The following is a 22,604-nucleotide window of genomic DNA, read 5'->3' as shown; positions in this document are numbered from 1 at the left end:
TTTTTTTCTATTTTTTTTGCATTCAAAGCAGTGAGACGCCAAAAGACGCAAATAATGCTTTAATAAATTTGGTCTTACAAAGCCTATTAATGTTTTCTTTTGTGCTGTAACCATATAAAATGCATGTATTTTTAATGGTAAAGGACTATAGAACTCAATCAGACTAAAAAAATGGAATTCTATTGTTTTCAATGAGTGGTTAAAGGTGGCAGGTACCAGTTTTGGTGTACCAGAACATGTGTCCCACGCAGAAATTTTGTTATAGTTAAGTATTGAGGTATATAATTGCATCATGTGGACTGAAAAAATAAATGAATATAAATTCTAGGCTATTGTACTACACAAGTAAGTAGTTGCATACACAGGTTGGGGATTTCCTTCACATATAGATCCAATCAGATGTCAAAATTGTGGTCTCCTCACTTGACGGCATCCAATCACAGTGGGGGAAAAATTCAGTTTTATGTAAACAAAAATATCTTGAGATTTTGATGGTAAGGATAGGTTCGGACAAGGCTATAATTCACTGAATATCCTTTCTCTCTTGAATTTTGGCTAAAATTCTTGTCGGCTTTTAGCAGGATTTTGCAGGTGAGGATTAGATTGGTATCAGAGCATCACATTTTTTGCCTTATTTGCAATGCATTTATAAATTTTTAAATTTCCATGCTGGACAGACACCCAAATTTATAGGTTTTCTATATATTAACATAAGCACGCACACATCTTAGTTCCTTGAAACCATACATTTTATTTGTATATAAGCTTGAATGAATTTTCAAGAAAATAAAATCATAAATCCATGAAATTCTAAAGATTTATTGTAAAATAACTGGTTTCTGCCACCTGAGTCTGATGTCACAAGATGCATATACGAACCCTGGATTTAAATCAGATATGATCTGGCGGTTTTTGTCTTTTTTTCAAAATACATATTTTTAATTGTGACTATCTTTAGTTCCGAATCTTTCTATCATTCTATATAATTAATTTAGTTTAAATGAAAATGAGGAACTTGGAATTAAAACACTGTTGAAGAGAAACTACATATTCGGGTTAAATTCATCTCAGTTTGTTAATTCAAGTTTGACATCTAACATCTTAATCCGTAATCCACATTTACCTGACGACCTTAAATTGTTTATTGTTTTTTATCAATCGAATATCCTCACACAGGAGACTGAGACAAATATGTTATTTGTAATGGTATTTATCAAAACTAAAATGATTGAAAATATCTTTGTAGAATATGAATTTGCCTAATAAGCGAATAATTATAATACATAGATTTCAACATCTTCAATAGAGAGATTACTGATAAGATGTCCAAAATATATGTACATGTATATTGCGATTAGTGCTATATAGTATGTCAATGATTATTGAATGCCGCTGAGTGTAAAATATTTGTCAGCTTAAAACATATTTTTGACACTGCTGGTTTTAATTTTCTGACTCAAGTATAAATTTAAGAAAAGTTTATAGTTTCTGAATATTTTTAGATTCAATATTTTATCATTATTATTATTTCAAAGTCTCACCACATACAAACATAAAATGAGAATCCCAGAACTAAACAATTATTTAAAAAGATAAATGAGAGCCGTATAAGACACAATATATAAATATAAACAAATTTTTACTCATTTACATTCAAAATTTACAGTGTCCGTATACTAAATGAAATGAAACATCTTTTTCTTTAAGAACAAGTGAAATAAAATGCCGTTTCTTTTCAATAAAATATTGTTGATGTTTTTGGCACCTATTGCAGCAACATTGTCGTTTTTGAATAAATATATAAATTGTTCGCTATTTGATATTTATAAATTAAAATGTTAAGCTTAATGTATCATGTTAAGTCTATAATGGGCATTTCAAAAGCACCGGAATATAAAAAAGAAGATGTGGTATGATTTCCAATTAGACAACAGTCCACAAGAGACCAAAATGACAGAGACATTAAAAAATATAGGTCACCGTACGGCCTTCAACAATGAGCAATGCCAAATCCGCATGGTCAGCTATGAAAGGCCCCGATATGACAATGTAAAACAATTCAAACAAGAAAACTAACCGCCTTATTTATATAACAACAAAAAAAATGACCGAAAAATAAATATGTAACACATAAACAAACGACAACTACTGAATTGCAGTCTCATGACTTGGGACAGGCACATACATAAATAATGTGGTGGGGTTAAAATTGTTAGCGGGCTCCCTATTCTGCCCCTAGACTCGGTCAGTGGTATAAAAGTACATGTACAACATAAAAACGAACTATAAGAATCAGTTTAAATAGGCTTAACTCATCAGATGGACAAAAACATGGAGGGGTAGAGTGTAATATTTGTAACTGGTCGTTAAGCAACCATGAATCATTTAATCTATTCTTTATATTTTCATCTCTTTATTCTGTAATTTAAAGTGCTTATCCCATTATCATCTTTATTTCTGTAAACTCCATTTATTTACTTTCATAGTCTCATATATGTGCCTATAATGGTTTACTTTTTAAATTGTTATTTGGATGGAGAGTTGTCTCATTGGCACTCACACCACATCTTCCTATATCTATGTACATGGTATTTGTTACAGGAACAATTTTGACATAAAAATATTTACAATAAAGTTAGTGTCCATATTTTCAGGACACGATAAATGACTTGAATTTAGCTCGAAGGTTTTTTTTCTAAGAAAATCCAGTTTTTAACACACTTATGCTTAATACGCACACTATCAGCCCACTTGTGAACTTTTTCATTTAACCGATTTCAGCTCATGTTATTTAATCTACACCACAAACGAATAATACTTTTCCACTGTTTATCAAAAATAGATGGTATTCCTAAGTCTCTAGTAACTGCAGCATTTGGTGCATATTTTCGTACTCCGAGAAAAAAATCCCTATTATGTATAGAGTTAATACAGGAATATGTTTTTTTGACCCCATATGGTCCGAGTACACAGTTATCGTCCTTTGATTTTCGTTTTCGTTGTCCACAAATATAGTCCTTAATGTGGACAGTGTGTTCTTAATGTGGACAGTGTGTTACTTGCCAATTTTTGTTATACCCCTTCCAAATTTAATTCTCCATATTTTATGCCTCATATAGCAAGTTGGGGGGTGAAATGACACTGTAAAAAAATTTGGGTCATAAATATTTAGGTAAAGTAGTGATTAGGTCCAGCTGAAAAAGGTAAAAAATTAGCACTTCGGAAGCTGTCAAAAGATTTCAAGACCCCCTTAACACAAAATTGTCCATATTTTGAGTTAGAGCTGATGAAGTTTTCTATAATTTTGATATAATTTGTCCCAAAAGTAGTACAACATACTGTAAAAATGTTATTGAGAAAGCGCAGGTGGGATTTTTTTTATTTACATTTATTATCTAAAAGAAATGCACTACGAAATAACTGTGTACTCGGACCATATACCATGCTCTATATTATATTATAGGACAAACCAATCTTTCATACAATTTTACAAATACAACGAAACAAACACCACCTAAAACAATCGTTTTACAAAAATCATCAACTTCGAATAACAATGAAGTTTGACTAAAAACCCAAAAAAAGTATCATAAAGTCAAAATAATGAACCTATAAAAAACACACACACAAAAAAAAGAAAGAAATACAAAGTTTTGTTTTAAATCCTACAAAAACAAACAATTATAAAACACGGCAAACAAAAAGGTGAAAGCCGTGTAATTGTTATGTTTCTTTATTTCTGCATGGATCAGTGATTTTATTAACTGGTTAATTACTGGCACGTGTCGTCGGACAAAACCTTTGATGACAGAAAAAATCAAATTACGACTTAACTACAATTTCTAATGACTAAAAAAATCAGATACATTATCTTCATGAAAAACAGCGTCCGGTGGTATCTTTTTTACATTCATAGCATCATCCCATCATGGGCTTAGTGCAGTTTCTTGAGCTTAGTGCACCAAGGCGGCCTAGTTGGTGTTTAGACACTCCCCAATATACCGTCGTATATTACAAAAATTGAGAATGGAAATGGGGAATGTGTATAAGAGACAAAAACCCGACTATGGAGCAGACAAAAGAGGAAGGCCTATATTACGGGTCTTCAATGTAGCGAGAAACTCATGCGTATACATACATGCATTATTGTATGCACATGCTTGGACTTATAGATGCATATATATACTTGTACAAGTCCAAGATTGTGTTATAAAGTATTTCTTATAAAAATACAGGAACATTTTAATGCTAATCCAAACGCACAGGTGTCAATACCTGCAAATCTTCCGGTAATTACAAGTTGTCATTAAAAAAAAGTGAAATTATAGTGTATTTTAACAAAAAAATATTTATGGAAGAATAGATAAATTTATTTTAAAGAATTCCAATCCCTTAAAAACGAGGCACCATCATATATACTTATAAAACAGCTCAAATTATAATCACTGAAGAGACATGTATTTTCGAAATGCGCATCTGGTGCAAGAAAATTGGTACCGTTAATTTTATTATATATTAACCAGTGACACGTGTCCTAATTTTTAAGAAAAGGGATAGAAAAGGTATGAAACAAAAATAACCGGTTTTTCAAAACTATATTTTCAAAATGCACTGCATAATTTAAACCGCTTTAAGGTGTTTCATTTTATTTTATGTTTGTGCGTATACGAAAAAATGATAGCAAGTTAAACTTCAATGTTCATGACTTACAAGTATTATATTTCTTGTAAAATTGATAGATGAGCGGTTTTCACAAATACCGAACATAAGAATATAGCGTCCACGTCAATTAAACGACAAGCAACCCAACGAGAAAAATATAATTTCAGAGGCATCTACATGTACATGTATAACTAGTTTTGAGTTAGAGAAATCATTCAACATGTTCAATGCCATGCATACGATTCATTTCAGATTTGTGCGTTTTTTCGATTTACGAATAAGTCAATAAGATACAAAAAAGTAATTGAAGCAAAACAAAAAAGATACATTTGGTTGTGCGGGATGTATCAACTTTGCAGCCACATCCGGTCAGAATGGGGACATTGATTCCGATGCCTCGAACAATGAGAGTGCTATGCTCTTTGAAAATCAAAAACCTTTGCAACAACTTTTTGAGTGGTCGATCCTTATGTGGCCTGTTGCAAGATACAATTTCTGTCCCTATCCAATTTACCCTCATTTTCCAGTGTCATTCCAAATTTTCTCAACTATAATCCCGGAACGCCTCTTTTACATAACCTACCAATTGTATTTATTGTTATTTTGTTCTCGCCCATACATGTAACATGCATGATCTGTTTGCCACTGTACGTAAAGCAAACAGCAATCAATCCTACAATTTATAACTGTCACTTGAAACTTTAGTTGTTAAAATTCAAATCAGTGCCTCTAATTTTTTCTTTTTAAAAGAAATCGACAAAGTTTACGAACATTTACGCAAAAAGAAATATCTACGTTACCGCTTGCTCATTATGGAAGTGGGTTAACATGAGACTAGTAAAAGTATAAGTATAAATAAAGCAAACACTTATATGGAACATTATATCTGTACAACAGTTGGCTGTTATAATGATAAATGGAGATACGGGATATGCAATTTATAAGAAACAACATCAAGGCTCAGTGTTGAAGACCGTACATTGACCTATAATGGTTTACTTTTTTAAATTGTTATTTGAATGGAAAGTTGTCTCATTGGCACTCACACCACATCTTCCTATATATACTTAACGACATCAAAACATCAAAGTATTTGTAGTATAAGTATCACACTAACATTTCAATCTCTAGTACATATTTGTTTAAGTCTTAAAACTTTTATTCTTCGGTAGACATGGGTCTGCCCCCTCTGTTCTAAAGACCGCTTAATAAAGGTTGTCTGACATGGGTCTGACCCAACCTCAGTTCTAAAGACCGCTCAATAAAGCTTTTCCGACATGGTTCTGACCCCCTGTGTTCTAAAGACCGCTTAATAAAGCTGATCTGACATGGGTCTGACCCCCTGTGTTTTAAAGACCGCTCAAAAAATCTTATCTGACATGGGTCTGACCCCCTCTGTTCTAAAGACTGCTTAATAAAGGTTGTCTGACATGGGTCTGACCCAACCTCAGTTCTAAAGACCGCTCAATAAAGCTTTTCTGACATGGGTCTGACCCCTCAGTTCTAAAGACCGCTCAATAAAGCTTATCTGACATGGTTCTGACCCCTCAGTTCTAAAGACCGCTCAATAAAGCTTATCTGACATGGGTCTGGTCCCCTCTGTTCTAAAGACCGCTTAATTAAGTTTGTCTGATCCTCAGTTCTAAAGCTTTATTAAGCAATTTTTGACACTCCAAAAGTTGTTAATTCCACAATTTATAGGCTTCATTTGAACAATTTATTATCAGGTTTTTGATTGTACCAAGTGTACTAGTAAATAGGATAGACAATTAAGTAGTGGAGAAATGGCTTGAAGACAAATAAATCTATATTTGTAATGTGTTAACTTTTATGTAGCTTCGGAAGCCACTACATTGTTGGGACTTTCACTGTATAAGTTCTGCTTGAAAAGATATAGCTCTAAAAGTTTGTTTGTTACAGATAATTATCGTTTTTCGAAAATGGAGTTAGTTTGAATGTTGGTGAATTCGTGATTTCCTTTTGCAGAATGTAAAATTTACGTCAAACAATAATGATTTTACTGCAGTTTTATCAGCCGGGATAAAAACGAATTCCTTGGCTAGTTCTTTTTAGTTTATATTTGATACGAGAAATACCTTTTTTATGGTTGTTTTTAAGGGTAAAATGTTCTTTAAAATGTTGTATACGTATATCAACTATATGCATTACTAAAAAAGAGTCCATAGATTTCTTGTAAGCCTTTTCTCGTTTTATCCATATCAAACAGTAAGTACGGAGGAAATTCACTTGTGGTCGAGTATCGAGTTGCGAATTGTGAGTATCGAATTGCAAGTTACAAAAGTCGAGTTGCGAGTTACAATACTCGAGTTGCGAGTTACGAAAGTCGAGTTGCGAGTTACGAAAACCGAATTGCGAGTTACAAAAGTCGAGTTGCGAGTTACGAAAGTCGAGTTGCGAGTTACGAAAGTCGAATTTCCGAGTTTGCGAGTTACGGAAGTCGAGTTGCGAGTTACAAAAGTCGAGTTGCGAGTTACGAAAGTCGAGTTGCGAGTTACAAAAGTCGAGTTGCGAGTTACAAAAGTCGAGTTGCGAGTTAAGAAAGTCGAGTTGCGAGTTACAAAACTCGAGAGTCGAGTTGCGAGTTCCAAAAATATTTTTGACTTCGAATTTCAGGTTTGATTGACATTTGATACACAAAGCATGCATGTACCCGAACTTAGTTATTCCCGTATTTGCGGGATTTGAAAGAATTATACATTGTATTTGATACTTATTTATAAGAGTCTAATATAAGTTAAGTTCTGGAAGTATTTGAAAAAAAATAAGGTATCCTTATAGGACGAGATCGATCTTATTTAATCCAGTGTGTTTACACTACAACATAAAAAGAACAGGTCTGACCATAATTTACTTTTTTACCTTATATTTCGTAAACAAATAATCCTAAAAATAGAATAGTCTGCATCTCGCGCGGACTAGAACACATTACAAAATCATGGAGAAAAGAGTTTGCTCATTGGAATATCGTTTGGATTTATGAATCATTTTTTTGGTTCATACATCATAAGTCATTCAATAAAGACATGTGCATTAGACATTCGCTAAATAACGAACAGTCAATGCGTTTGAAGATGATGATTTTATGGCGTACATGTAGCTACTATTGACACAACGACGCACTTGCGTGCACAAACGATAATGAACTCGACGATCAGAAACCCTCAGTACGGAGTGAGTCGTGGATGATTTTACGACCCTCATTCCAATTGATAATTGACGGTGAACGATATTTAGGTCCTTTAATGAGGAATGATTTAAACCTTCGGTCGCGAACAACGTTAAAGTGTCCTGTTATAACATGGGAAATTGGGCAATCAATGTTTTCGGAATAACTGCAATTACATGACGTAGGTGTATTTTCGCTGATATTTAGATCTTCACTTCCTTGGCTATAATTAAACACATATTTCCGGGTAGATTTCTTGTAAACATAAAAAATTAGAGGGAGTTCAGTATTATAAAAATATCCAGGACTTTGTTCTTTAAAAGAGTTATCGTTAGAAATACCGGCAGTATTTACAAATCAAATTTACGAACAGTGTTAGCTACTATATCCGAAATATTAACAGAATCGGTTCTTGATATATTACTATTGCCCATGATATTATCATTAAGACTGAAAGGGTAGGCTGTCTGTAATTTTTTAACCAATTGAACTCAATTATTTTCCGTGATCGTACAAATGTCGAAAGAGATTCATCATGCTGCTTATTTACTACTTCTAAAGTCAACCTGTACTGTTAAATATTTTATAGGATGATTGTGCTTCTAAATTTGTTAATAGATGATACTTTTGAATTTATTTTGTCTTTTAAAACGGTACAGGTGTTCTTGCGTGCGTTTATATAAATATCGTCAAGTTTCACATACGTAGTGAAAACCGCATCCCGGTTTGTTTCATATGAGTAAATATATCAACCTGTTTGTTTTTCAAGTTATATAAGGGATAGGGTTAGGGTTAGGGTTATTGTTAGGTCAAAATTCAAAGAAAATGAGCGAATTTTAAATTTTGACCCTACCGTATTGTTGGTGGGAAGACCGGGACATATAAGTCATATTTTTGACATAACACTCATTGATAGAAGGGCTGTTAAGAACCCTTGCAACAACTCATTGAGGGGTCAGTAGGTGGTCTGTTGCAAGGCAAAATTTCTGTCCCTTTCCAAAATACCATCATTTTCCAGTGGCAGTCTGAATTTCCCCGACACTCATCCCAGAGTGCCTCTATTATGACAAGACCTACCTATTGTGTTTATTGTGAACTTGTTCTCGTCCTGAATATGCATGAACTATTTGCCACTGGACGTTAAGCAACCAACAACCAATCAAACAATCATAAAGAACGCGAAGTGTTATCCCTCACCAATTCCATATTTCATTGTTGATATTCACCCCACAAGTACCAAGTTTTAAAATAGTTTTATTGATATACAAGAAATTGGTCTTAAGTCTTGGTATTTCTAAACAAAAGGTTATACAGACCGTAAAAGATGTATACTTAACAACAAAATTATTTTCATTTACCTGTGTATGATAATTTAACTCATCATATATACAAGGTAATTTTTTTATATAATTTTGATATTACAAATTACAAATGGTGTAATTATTTTTCACAGTTGAAGTTTTTTCTGAAATTGTTTAGGCACGGATGTTTTCTTTATAACATTACTTTTAAAGGAGACAATAACGCACCCGGATAATTTTTATCTCAGAAACATTGATCGTTAAGAGTTGTGTTCTTGAAACGATAGTAATTTCTAGTAGTTATATTTCTTTCACCCTTGGCATCGGATGTTTTATAACGTTGTTTTAAGGGGGAATAATAAGTCAATTATATTAGTGGCGTGTATATTTTTTCTAGGATAGTAAAACATAAAATATAGTGTGTTGCTAAATATTTTTTATCAAGTATTTATAATAACCAGTAATTCTTTGAACTATCTAAGCTACAAACATATAACGTAATGATGAGATTCAGTCATTAACAAATTAATGTTCGTGTGACACCAGCTGTTAATAAAAACCCAGTATAGAAATGTAACAAATTAATGTTCGTGTGACACCAGCTGTTAATAAAAACCCTGTATAGAAATGTAACAAATCAATGTTCGTGTGACACCAGCTGTTAATAAAAACCATGTATAGAAATGTAACAAATCAATGTTCGTGTGACACCAGCTGTTAATAAAAACCCTGTATAGAAATGTAAAGTTAATACCAAGAAAAACCTGATATCAGACTTTATGTAGATACCAAGAGAACCATGTAAAAAAGTAATGTAGATGGAAAGAAAATTCAGAAAAAGACGTAATATAGATCTCAAGAAAATCCTTTAAAAACACACAATGCAAATATCATAAAAAACATGCATAAAGACTAATGTAGATATAGAAAAAAAAAAAAAAAAAAAAACGCAATGTAGATTCAAGGAATACACAGTAAAAAGACGTAATTTGATTAAAAAGAAAACCCTGCAAAAAATGTCATGTAGATACCACGAGTCATATGTACTGTTAGTTTTATTTTCTGCGAAGTTTCATTGAAGTCTTTTTCATTCCATCCTTGCCTTTCCAACTGTTCCACATCATAGATGTCCATGAATTCGTTCCTGGTATCCAAAGACCATTAAGATTGACCCAGGTACAGGATTTATACCACCACGCTCCCTTTCGGCCACTTGCACAGCTACTACGTATACCTTTATCTTTTGTACTGAATACGGCGTTATTGTTGTATGTAAATCCCGATGAATCACCTAGAAAAGTTAAATAAGTTTTAAATATTCATGTCAATAATCATATCGATACTACATATTACACATATACACCTTTGCATTCTTATAGTTTGTCATTGTAAAAGTGATAATAATCATATCGATACTACATATTACATATATGCACCTTTGCATTCTTATAGTTTGGCATTGTAAAACTGGTAATTATCATATCGATACTACATATTACATATATGCACCTTTGCATTCTTATAGTTTGGCATTGTAAAACTGGTAATTATCATATCGATACTACATATTATACATATACACCTTTGCATTCTTCTAGTTTGTCATTGTAAAAGTGATAATAATCATATCGATACTACATATTACACATATACACCTTTGCATTCTTATAGTTTGTCATTGTAAAACTGGTAATAATCATATCGATACTACATATTAAACATATACACCTTTGCATTCTTATAGTTTGGCATTGTAAAAGTGGTAAGAATCATATCGATACTACATATTACACATATACACCTTTGCATTCTTATAGTTTGGCATTGTAAAAGTGGTGATAATCATATCGATACTACATACTACACATATACACCTTTGCATTCTTATAGATTGGCATTGTAAAAGTGGTAATAATCATATCGATACTACATATTACACATATACAACTTTGCATTCTTATAGTTCGGCATTGTAAAAGTGGTAATTATCATATCGATACTACATATTAAACATATACACCTTTGCATTCTTATAGTTTGGCATTGTAAAAGTGGTAATAATCATATCGATACTACATATTACACATATACACCTTTGCATTCTTCTAGTTCGGCATTGTAAAAGTGGTAATTATCATATCGATACTACATATTACACATATACACCTTTGCATTCTTATAGTTTGGCATTGTAAAAGTGGTAATTATCATATCGATACTACATATTACACATATACACCTTTGCATTCTTATAGTTTGGCATTGTAAAAGTGGTAATTATCATATCGATACTACATATTACACATATACACCTTTGCATTCTTATAGTTTGGCATTGTAAAAGTGGTAATAATCATATCGATACTACATATTACACATATACACCTTTGCATTCTTATAGTTCGGCATTGTAAAAGTGGTAATTATCATATCGATACTACATATTACACATATACACCTTTGCATTCTTATAGTTCGGCATTGTAAAAGTGGTAATTATCATATCGATACTACATATTACACATATACACATTTGCATTCTTATAGTTTGGCATTGTAAAAGTGGTAATAATCATATCGATACTACATATTACACATATACACCTTTGCATTCTTATAGTTCGGCATTGTAAAAGTGGTAATTATCATATCGATACTACATATTACACATATACACCTTTGCATTCTTATAGTTTGGCATTGTAAAAGTGGTAATTATCATATCGATACTACATATTACACATATACACCTTTGCATTCTTATAGTTTGGCATTGTAAAAGTGGTAATAATCATATCGATACTACATATTACATATATACACTTTTGCATTCTTATAGTTTGTCATTGTAAAACTGGTAATAATCATATCAATACTACGTATTACACATATACACCTTTGCATTCTTATAGTTCGGCATTTTAAAAGTGGTAATTATCATATCGATACTACATATTAAACATATACACCTTTGCATTCTTCTAGTTTGTCATTGTAAAAGTGGTAATAATCATATCGATACTACATATTCATATATACACCTTTACATTCTTCTAGTTTGGCATTGTAAAAGGTGTTAGTTTTTCTTACTGTTAATGAGGTCTTAACACTTAACATATGTAAGGGCCTTCTATAGCCGACCTTACGGTATGGGGTTTATGGTTGCATTTAATAGCTGACATCTAGTTGATTTGAACTTTGGTAGATAGTTGTCTCTTTGGCAATCATACGGAATTCCTCATTTTTACATATATTTGTTTAGGCAATATTCAGCTTAAAAATCATAAAACATTATAAATTAACCACAAAATTTTTTTAAGTGTTTTTTTCAGATATTGTGATTCGGTTCATTTCGTATGGTTTTTGATTTTCCTGAATAAACAAAAACTTAATTTTTCGCGGAAATTTTATTTCTAAGTTTTTGCACAAGTCTAATAATTTTATAAACTATGTATTTGCATTCAGGTATCGCAGATCAAATTTATTCGTTCATAGTGTGTTAATTTATGTTTTTAAATTGAGTTTAGCCTTCCAATTGATATTTTATCGTGTGTTTTTCTATGTTGTGATGTTATACTATTGTTTCAGAAAAGGGAAACTGTTTGGTGACAGTACAACGATTTAATCCCGCTGAAAATGTTTGCACCTGTCCTAAGTCAGGAATCTGATGTACAATAGTTGTCATTTGTTCATGTAAATTAAACGTGTTTCAAGTTTCTGGTTTTTTATATAGATTAGACCGTTGGTTTTCCCGTTTAAATGGTTTCACACTAGTAATTTCGGGGCCCTTTATAACTTGTTGTTCGGTGTGAGCCAAGGCTCCGTGTTGAAGGACGTACCGTGACATATAATGGTTTACTTTTATAAATTGTAATTTTGATGGAGATGTGTCACATTGGCACTCATACCACATCTTTCTCTATCTATTTAAACTTATTTCTTCGGATTGAGGAACCTTATTTGCCATGCATTTTGATTTCTTGATTTTCCATAAGACTGAAAAAGACGTTTATAGATAAGTAGGTAATTCGTTAAAAATTGAAGTTGAGGTTCACTTGTACCCACTGAATCGAATAATATTGGAACCCCACGAAAAAGATGAAACTACGAAGATTTGTACCTCACGCATTAAAATCAATCAACGACAATTGGTACCCTACAAAGAAAAATGAGTCACCGACATTTGGTGTCCCACGAATAAAAATGTATTCGGGAGCATTGGTACCACACAAATAAAAATTAATCAAGCAACATTTGTACCCAAAGTGTATCAATGAATCAAGGCACATTTGTATCTCACGGATAAAAATGTATCCTGGAGCATTGATACTACACGAATTAATATGAAACAAGGAACATGTTAATTCAGAATAAAAATGAATCCAGGAACATTGGTACCAATACAATGGTTTTAAACTGATCACCGTAACTGCAGTTACGGTGATCTCAACATGTCGGAACCTAAAACAGGTGAAATCCTCTTTTTGTAATTTCTTTGTGCACACGAATTGTTTGAAAGACTTACTCAGCCGCAAGGTTGATATGTACGGTGTTGTTATGCCCCACCTACGATAGTAGAGGGGCATTATGTTTTCTGGTCTGTGCGTCCGTTCGTTCGTCCGTCTGTCCCGCTTCAGGTTAAAGTTTTTGGTCAAGGTAGTTTTTGATGAAGTTAAAGTCTAATTGACTTCAAACTTAGTATACATGTTCCCTATGATATGATCTTTTTAATTTTAATGTCAAATTAGAGGGTTTACTCCAATTTCACGGTCCACTGAACATAGAAAATGATAGTGCGAGTGGGGCATTCGTGTACTAGGGACACATTCTTGTTTATGTATGTGTTCGTAATTTCATATGTGACCTTGTTACCGAAATAATAACCATTGGAAATTAACGGAAAATCATCGAAACGCCAAAAGAAGATAGTCATAACACATAGCTTGAATATTTTACTGTATACCATTCAAACGTTCAATTAATTGTTTATATTTTGTTAATTAAAGTTAAAAGAAAGGCAGCACATTAAATGGTAATAGAATTACTAATCGATGCGAGTCGAATATTTGTGTTCTGCATAACGCCGTTAATGAAATGTCAAGATACACACATTTGTGACATCGATATTTTCCACTTTGTTTTATTTCGTGGACATTCAAATTTATCTGAAAGCAAGATACTATTGTTCTCAAAATTGTCAGCTTACATGTTAAGAAGTTAATCCATTTTAATCCTAGCATTGTCTATTTCTTATTGTCGTATATATGTTTTTAATTGTATTATTCGTTTATAGCATTACGTGACAAATTTCATTAGTACATGTAGTTATGATTAATAAGTAAGATTACGTAATTCATTTTATATTGTTTCTATGTCAATGGTCAGTTGGATACCAGCGGTCAAGCTGTACGGACGCCGTGCATTTACAGTGACATTCATTGTATTTAGTATAGAACATTTATTGGAATGACCATTTGTTGTATCTTTCCGGAATATTTACCGTTGAACTTTTATTGTAATTAATGTTTTGCACTATTGAAGAAGTTATATATAAACCATCGTAAAGCTAAACTTAGTATCCAGTTTTATGATTTCGTTTCTATTTACATTTCGTATCCAGGACATCAACATGCTTTTATATATATACAATTCTCAGTTTGGACATTGAGTGACATGTTTTAATCTGTTAGCTAATAAGTGACATTTTACCTTATTCATAATATATGTTCTTAATTGTCATAATCAGATTATCGTTTAATATTTATTCTTCAAGTTCTAAAAATAGTTTATTCTTTGTCAGTTAACAATATTACTCAAATTAATTGTTATTTGTTATGTCTATACTTGTCATTTGAAATGTGTATAAAAACTTGTTTATAATTTTTATAAGCAAGATTTGGACTCGGGACTTTACACTGAACACAGTCCATCTGTAATAAAAGTATTAGTATTCCGTGCTGAATTATTGGTTTATTCATCGCTAATTCCAGAGTCTCAGTAGTTAGTTTTCACCAGAGTTTCAGTGTCAGAGTTCTCAATGCTATTCACAGCAATCGTTCGTTGTGTGATCAGGTGCATCACACAGTTTCAGTAACAAGAGGCCATTCAGTCAGGCTCTTGTTGCACAACATACAAGTCACCCTCGTTTCCCCGGTGACACATTGTTAAATTGAGTTAAACTACAAAATCTCTGAAATTACTCACCAAATACTTTTTCCGAAGTAGCCAGACGAAAATTTACCGCTATCTACAAATAACTGAAGACTACTCAAATATATATTTCGATGAAGTCTAGCCTGAATCTCTGGAATTAACCGGTTTTTTTGGTAATCAAAAATCTCCGGATTTACCGGATAAAAACCAAAAATAAATCTAAGGAGTTGCCCGATCAGTACTATCCTCCGGAATTATCCAATTAATACCTATCTTATTCTCTGGAATTGTTCGAATAATACCTACCTAAATCTCCGGAATAATCGGACACTGTAAGTCTGAAATCATCGTCTTCATCGTTGATCTTAAACTTGTTATAAACAGCGTATCCTTTATTACCGGCTGCATCCTCAAGGTCGAAACGAAGTAAATATGTATCTAATTTGGTTATCAAATGAATATAACTGTTGCCTGTGGAAAGATCAAATTCATTACTTTAAACCAATTGCATGACTTGACAAGTGACTTAATCTTGTAAATAGAAGTTTGGACCGGAAAAAGAGGTTAGTACTTCATTTTTTCAGAAATTCGCTAACATGTTTAATCCCGCGACATTATTTATGTATGTGCCTTTCCCAAGTCATGAGCCTGTAATTCAGTGGTTGTCGTTTGTTTATGTGTCACATATTTGTTTTTCGTTCATTTTTATTATGTAAATAAGGCCATTAGTTTTCTCGTTTGAATTGTTTTACATTGTCTTATCGGGGCCTTTTGTAGTTAGCGGTATGGGTATTGCTCATTGTTGAAGGCCGTACGGTCACTTATAGTTGTTAATGTGTGTGTCATTTTGGTCTCTTGTGGACAGTTGTCTCATTGGCAATCATACCACATCTTCTTTTTTATAAAAGGATGCGGATGGAGAATTCATCAGTTTGGTTTTCTTTAAATTCTAAGGCCATTTGTCTCTAATCTTTTTTTATTTAGCCTGTTATTCTTTTAGTATCACATTATTCTTACTTAGTGTTTTGGTGTAATCATCTCTATTCTTTATTTTTAAGCCCACTATTCTGCACATATTGTATCTCATCCTTTTTTGTGTATACCCTGTTAGCCTCACTTAATCAGCGTTGGTTGTGCTTATGCTTGTGATAAAGGATACGAAAGCTTAAAGACCATATAGATACGTCGCTAAAAACAATATCAATCATTGAAAACGCGATCGTCAAGTCATAGTGTTTTTTCAACAGTTTTTCCAAACCTATGTTGGAATATTTTTGGAAAGGTGCAGTTCTCTATTAAAATGCCCTTAAAATGAGAACCCGAAGAAGCGTAATGTTTTATCAAGATATGTAGACGTTTACCGATGTCATACAATGTACTGCGGAGAAATGGGCAAGTCAGGCCATCTGTCATAATACAGAGTTTAAAGTCATTCCTTTGTGTTTATTAAGTAAGAAAGAGATTAAAATGTTCAGTACTAGTATTCTTAATATCTAGTTCAATGGTGTCGATGTGGTGAAAACAGTCACTGACATGATTGTTATTAAGTGACATGCTATCATAAAAATATGTGAAGGTTTTTTCAAAGAGCTATGCATGATTTGTTTTTGTCTTTCAGAAAAATAAAATTCTGCTTCCTGTGGATATAAGGAGTTCACAATAAATAAACAATACACAATAATTGTCTAGACATAGTATTTATTCAAACTTATATAATATTTTGTTGATCAAAGAGTCGAGAACGTTTATTATAGTATCTATGTTGTGTTTCTTTATTCAATAATAGTATCAAAGCTACCAGGATTATAATTCAGTACGCCAGACGCGCGTTTCGTGTACATAAGACTCATCAGTGACGCTCATATCAAAGTATTTTTAAAGTACAAGTACAAAGTTGAAAAGCAATGAGGATCCAAAATTCCAAAGAGTTGTGCCAAATACGGCTAAGATTATCTTTGCCTGGGATAAGCAAAATCCTTAGTTTTTCGAAAATTACAAAGTTTTGTAAACAGGAAATTTATAAAAATGACCACATTATTGATATTCATGTCAACACCGAAATGTTGACTACTGGACTGGTAATACCCTCAGGGACGAAATGTCCACCAGCAGTGGCATCGACCCAGTGGTGTAAATAGTTGATCATGACTAACAAAGGCAAGCGGCTCCTGACTTGGTGCAGGCGCAAATTTGCGGCAGGGTTAAACATGTTTTGTGAGATCTCAACAATCCCTCCATACCTCTAGCCAATGTAGAAAAAACAAAACATACAGTAAAATTAAGTGTAAACGAAGTCCAAATCCGATTTCAGAATAGGTAACAAAAGTAACTGAAAAAAGGACAATGATACATAAATTAACAAAGGACTACTAGCAGTTACTGACATGTCAGCTTCAGACCTCAATTAAACTGATTGAAAGGTTATAAGTTAATCACCTAACCAGAACTCAGTATAAAGATTACCACAACCATCTTTGTATTCATTCCAATGTCAATAGATGTCTACATAGACGTCTATAAACTACTTACCTAACCAGAACTCCGTGTTAAGATCCCCAAACCCTTCCTTGTACTCATTCCAATTTCGATAAAAGTCAACAGATCCGTTAAATCTATTTTGAATAACCTGTAAACAAATCGTTATGTTATTTTAGAAAAGTGTAATTTAAATTATATTAAATTTTGTTTCTTATTACATTTTTATTTTTTTTAACCTTTCAAATAGACCGAGAAAGTCACTAGCCTTAACATAAAAATCAGCACAGTGTAAAAAGTAGAATAACAAACCTACGGAACTCCAAGAAAAATTCAAATGGCAAAATCAAAAGTTCAAACACACAAATCGAATAGGTAACAACTACAATATTCCTGTTTTGGTACAGACATTTTCTTATTAAGAATATGTTGGGTTATAACTGTTTTATAGCAAACTTTACCTTCCTCTCTTGTAATGGCAAATTCATTCATTGATATTCCAAATAAAACACGAAATGTCGTGGTTTATACCAACTAAGATGTTTATGAAAACAGATTTTGTATTGGACAATTATTAAAATCAACTAAAATTTGTAATCAATCATTCACATTCACTATTGTTATTTCTGTGAATGAAACATAGTCGTTTCTTTCCGTCCAAGTATTGAAGAACAGGAGCCGTAATAAATCGTTGGTTCTTCGAACATTCTTATTCAAGTTAGGAATACGGCTGAAGATTTTCCTTTGTTTCGTTATTGGAAGCGTTAGATTTATTTTTATAGAATTCCCCTTTTTGAGTTCGCCTTGAATTTTTTTTTGTTATACCTTTTCACAAACGAACTTTTATTGATATTTTTTAAAGATTTGATACGTTTGAAGGATGTTTATATTTACAAAAAAACAAAAACCCAAAAGTACATGACCAGACATTGAATGAGCTTTATAATAATAAAACAAAAATAGGTCAACATTTACCGATTTACTGATCGAACTTGATTGCAAATAGTTCGAGCATAAACATAGCCGGGAATACATTAAACATTTATGATTTTTGGGCTGAAAGCCTTTGTCGGTCAATTTGTTTACTTACTGATAATAAAGTAAAAACATTGGTAAAAAGCATGCTAATTTTTCTAAATATCTCCTATGACATCATTAATGACATGTATGACAAATGTAAATCACAATTTATTAAGTGACTCAACAGTCGGATTTAGCCATGGAGGCTTTGCTTATATTCATTTAATCATCCAAAATGTTTTATACAAACTGAAAACTTACGATCCAGCCTCCTCCATCTTTATCCATGTCACAATAGACACTGACTCCATTCGGAACATTTTCTGGGTAGATCTTGTATATTCCACTAGGTGATCCCATACTTTTAAGATCAGAACAGTCGAAGATAGTGGCTGTAGGGAGAGACAGAATTTTAAGTTTTAACTTGCAAATGTTTAAATCTATATTCATACATGTTCTGATTGTTTTTCTTTTATATGTTTGGATTTTAACTACTGAAGTAAAATGCTACAAATAACTGAAGTCAATGTACAGTATGATTAAACAGACAATAACAGTGCAAGGAATCGATTACAAATATAAATATATACATATATACAACTCGTCTAAACATCAACCCAACAATGTTAGATCTGTAAATTTGCTTTCGCGAATTTTTGGTTCTTCCCTCGCCGGGATTCGAACCCATGCTTCTGAGATATCGTAACACCAAATCGCCTGCACTGTAACCGGTGCGCTAGACCACACGACCACCTGGGGTTCATAAAAAATGAAGATTTCGGTGGCTGGGTGTTACCTTTCCACGTCAGTTTTAATCTAGCGTCGTAATACAGTACACGATATATAAGGCATGAAGATGTTATTTTTACAGATAAGCTAAATTATCTATAGTAAAAGATCCTACAAATTAATGTAAGATGCAGTCATGATAAGTATCTATGATGAGTTTATTCACAGAAAATAATTATATTTATAAGTACGTCTGAGCCAGTGACAACTCTACAACAGATTTATCCATCGGATCACCAGCAGTGATGGTGATACATGGCTGTGTGCATTATGTATATACAACTCGTCTAAACATCAAGCCAACTATTTTAGATCTGTAAATATATATATATATATATATATATATATATATATATATATATATATATATATGACCTCGTATGCATGTTATGTGTGCCTTTAAGGTTAAACATATTTATTCATATTGGATTGGGAAACAAGTTTTGTAACTTATATTAATCCCTTTTCACTTCGCGGATAGAGTGCTGCTTTGTAGCGGCATTAGCCTGCTCTTTTTCGAAATCTTCAAGGGTGTCTTTAACGTGCAAGAGATATGGCTCTCTCTTAACACGGGTCAGCCATTTATCGTCCCATTCCGACGGACTATCATCGTTTTCTCAAGACCATACTCGCAAATGGTGTCAAGGGAGAGCCGAAAATTCAGTGCCCGAAATTTTCAACCCCGAAGGCAATCGAACCAGGAACCTTTGTGTCAGTAGTCCGATGCACTAACCACTACACCACGGCTCTCACTTTTTCATAGTCTTGGTGGATCTATTTCCAAATATATGTCACAAGCCGAAAAACCTATGCATATTTGTAGTTCGGAAAAATACTGGTAGATCTCGGTGTTATTACATTAATATACACGATCCAAATAAATACTTAAAAATCTCGTTTTATTGGGGTCATATTGGTACAGGCATTCTCTTATGCGGAAAATGGTTGATTCAACCTGGTGCTGTTGCTAGCTTAACATCTCACTTGTATGACAGTCGCATAAATTTGAGCATTAAGAACTTGATTCTTGCTTGTACATGTAACACTTTTCATTCCAAATTATGACAATGTTCAATAAAAAAGTGCCTATGAAGAAATGCTATGAGCATAATGATAAGGGGTAAGACTCATCTATGATAAAGGTACGTTCATAAAGGACAAAATAAAACAATCTAGATTAAGGTGGCATTGCAATGTCGTGTGTTTCTTCAACGTTAAACAACTGCCAAAAAAGTTTTTGAAGCTTCGAAAATAGGGTTTTAGAGTTGACTGCAAAAAAAAAAAAAAAAAAAAAAATAGAAAGATATCTACAAATTGGTTCAAAACAAACAAATTTCGAAAACTTGCAAAAACGCATAGTAAAGTAGAAAAGCTATCGACTGCTATCATATGGTGAAAAAGGCTTCTGCATAAGAATACGATTCGAAGAAATTTTTAAAGAGTGAAGTAGAGTTCCTGACATCCTACCAACAAGCTTACTTTTTGACTTACATTATCCCTTATCATATCTATTTAGGAGATGTCGCTATCTATTAGTTAGTGGGTAACTAAGCTTTTGTCCCAACCGAACGGCAAGAGTGTTCGCACTTTTATTAATAGAAATCTGTGTGTCAATTGAGATCGAACAGACAAAAACATCACGTATCTAATGCTGTATCTACGAAATTACTCAGTTGTCTAATATATGTGGTCACTTTTATTATTGAGGTTATAAAGTACGTTTAAACTCAATTCGTGTTATTGCTACATAAGCTGACGACATTGAATCATTTTAATGGAAAAAAATGGGGCGATGGAAAGCTAATGCGTTTTAGCGATATACATTCGTTAGTTACGCAGCCATTATAACAATAAGATAACATTATTGTATTATAGTTCTACCGTTGAAAGCATGTCAAATACACAGCTTTATTTTGTCTTTCATGCAATTTTACTTTAAGAAAAGAGGATTTGAAAGAAAGTACAAATCAGATATATGGCTCATCAGTAGGTAAGGGAGCTTTCGTACAGACTAGAACACATACTTGTATAAAAGAGGGACGAAAGATACCAAAGGGACAGTCAAACTCATAAATCTAAAATAAATGACAACCCCATGGCTAAAAATGAAAAAGACAAACAGACAAACGCGTTACATTGTACATATGTTTTACATAGTCAATCGCTTTATCAACCATTTGATATTTGAAATCAAGCGTGTTTAATAGAGGTACATGGATCATATCTTACGTCTCTCCGTGCTGTAATAATATCTGGCATCTGACAGGAGGTTTCCGTCAATAATGGTTTTGAATATTGTGTCATATCCAGTACACTGAGTTCCCGAGAATATCCAGCTCTTACACACAGCTTGATTCATACACGTATGTGCACATCGTAGTTTGCTTGTATTGTAATTAAATACAATATTTGTGGTGAATTTCAATCCGTACAGGGATGTATCTTCGGCAAAATGGTTGGTATCCACCGCAATTCTTGAACCTTTTTAAGTAAAAGTAAAATAGTAATCGAATTGCTATTTATTGTTTGTTTTTAATATAAAATACGTAGCTGCATATCTCTAAATTACGTGTACATGAAAAGAAATAGTAAAATAAGAAAAATTTCGACTTTCAAGCAGAGTACCTTTTCAAATGGCAAAACGAAAACCGGAAAAACATCAAAGGAATGGAAAACTGCTTTCATATTTTCCTGACTTGGTACAGGCATTTCCTTATGTAGAAAATAGAGGATGTAACCTGGTTTGATATTTAGAATAATGTTTAGCTTGACCTCTCACTTGTATAAAACTCGCATATAACTGTAGTTTACTCATCTGAACAATTCTCATGTGCAGGTGACAAAAATTGTACAGATGATAACACATTTGATGTAAAATCAGCGTTCACTATATAAAACTAATTGTAAACATGTCTACCTCATGTGATTTTTTATGTCAACACTGCCTTTTGGTTTTATTTGTTTCACTTGATGTCCATAAAACTTTCTACTTTTTCACAGTATTAAATAAAAAAACA

General features: G+C 32.7%; 1 long non-coding RNA gene across 1 annotated transcript; it reads right to left on the bottom strand.

Moving 5' to 3' along the window:
* Positions 1–9,581: 9,581 nt before the first annotated feature.
* Positions 9,582–22,061, bottom strand: LOC143051464 (uncharacterized). Its single transcript, XR_012970787.1, has 5 exons — positions 21,817–22,061; positions 19,060–19,190; positions 17,833–17,929; positions 15,610–15,774; positions 9,582–10,441 (listed from the first exon to the last, which is right to left on the bottom strand). It is a non-coding gene; the product is annotated as an uncharacterized LOC143051464 (long non-coding RNA).
* Positions 22,062–22,604: the final 543 nt, after the last annotated feature.

The sequence above is a fragment of the Mytilus galloprovincialis genome, chromosome 11 (assembly GCF_965363235.1).
Source record: "Mytilus galloprovincialis chromosome 11, xbMytGall1.hap1.1, whole genome shotgun sequence".
NCBI lineage: Eukaryota > Metazoa > Mollusca > Bivalvia > Mytilida > Mytilidae > Mytilus > Mytilus galloprovincialis.
The sequence above is the reverse complement of the archived record's forward strand: the minus strand, read 5'-3'. Positions and strand labels throughout refer to the sequence as shown.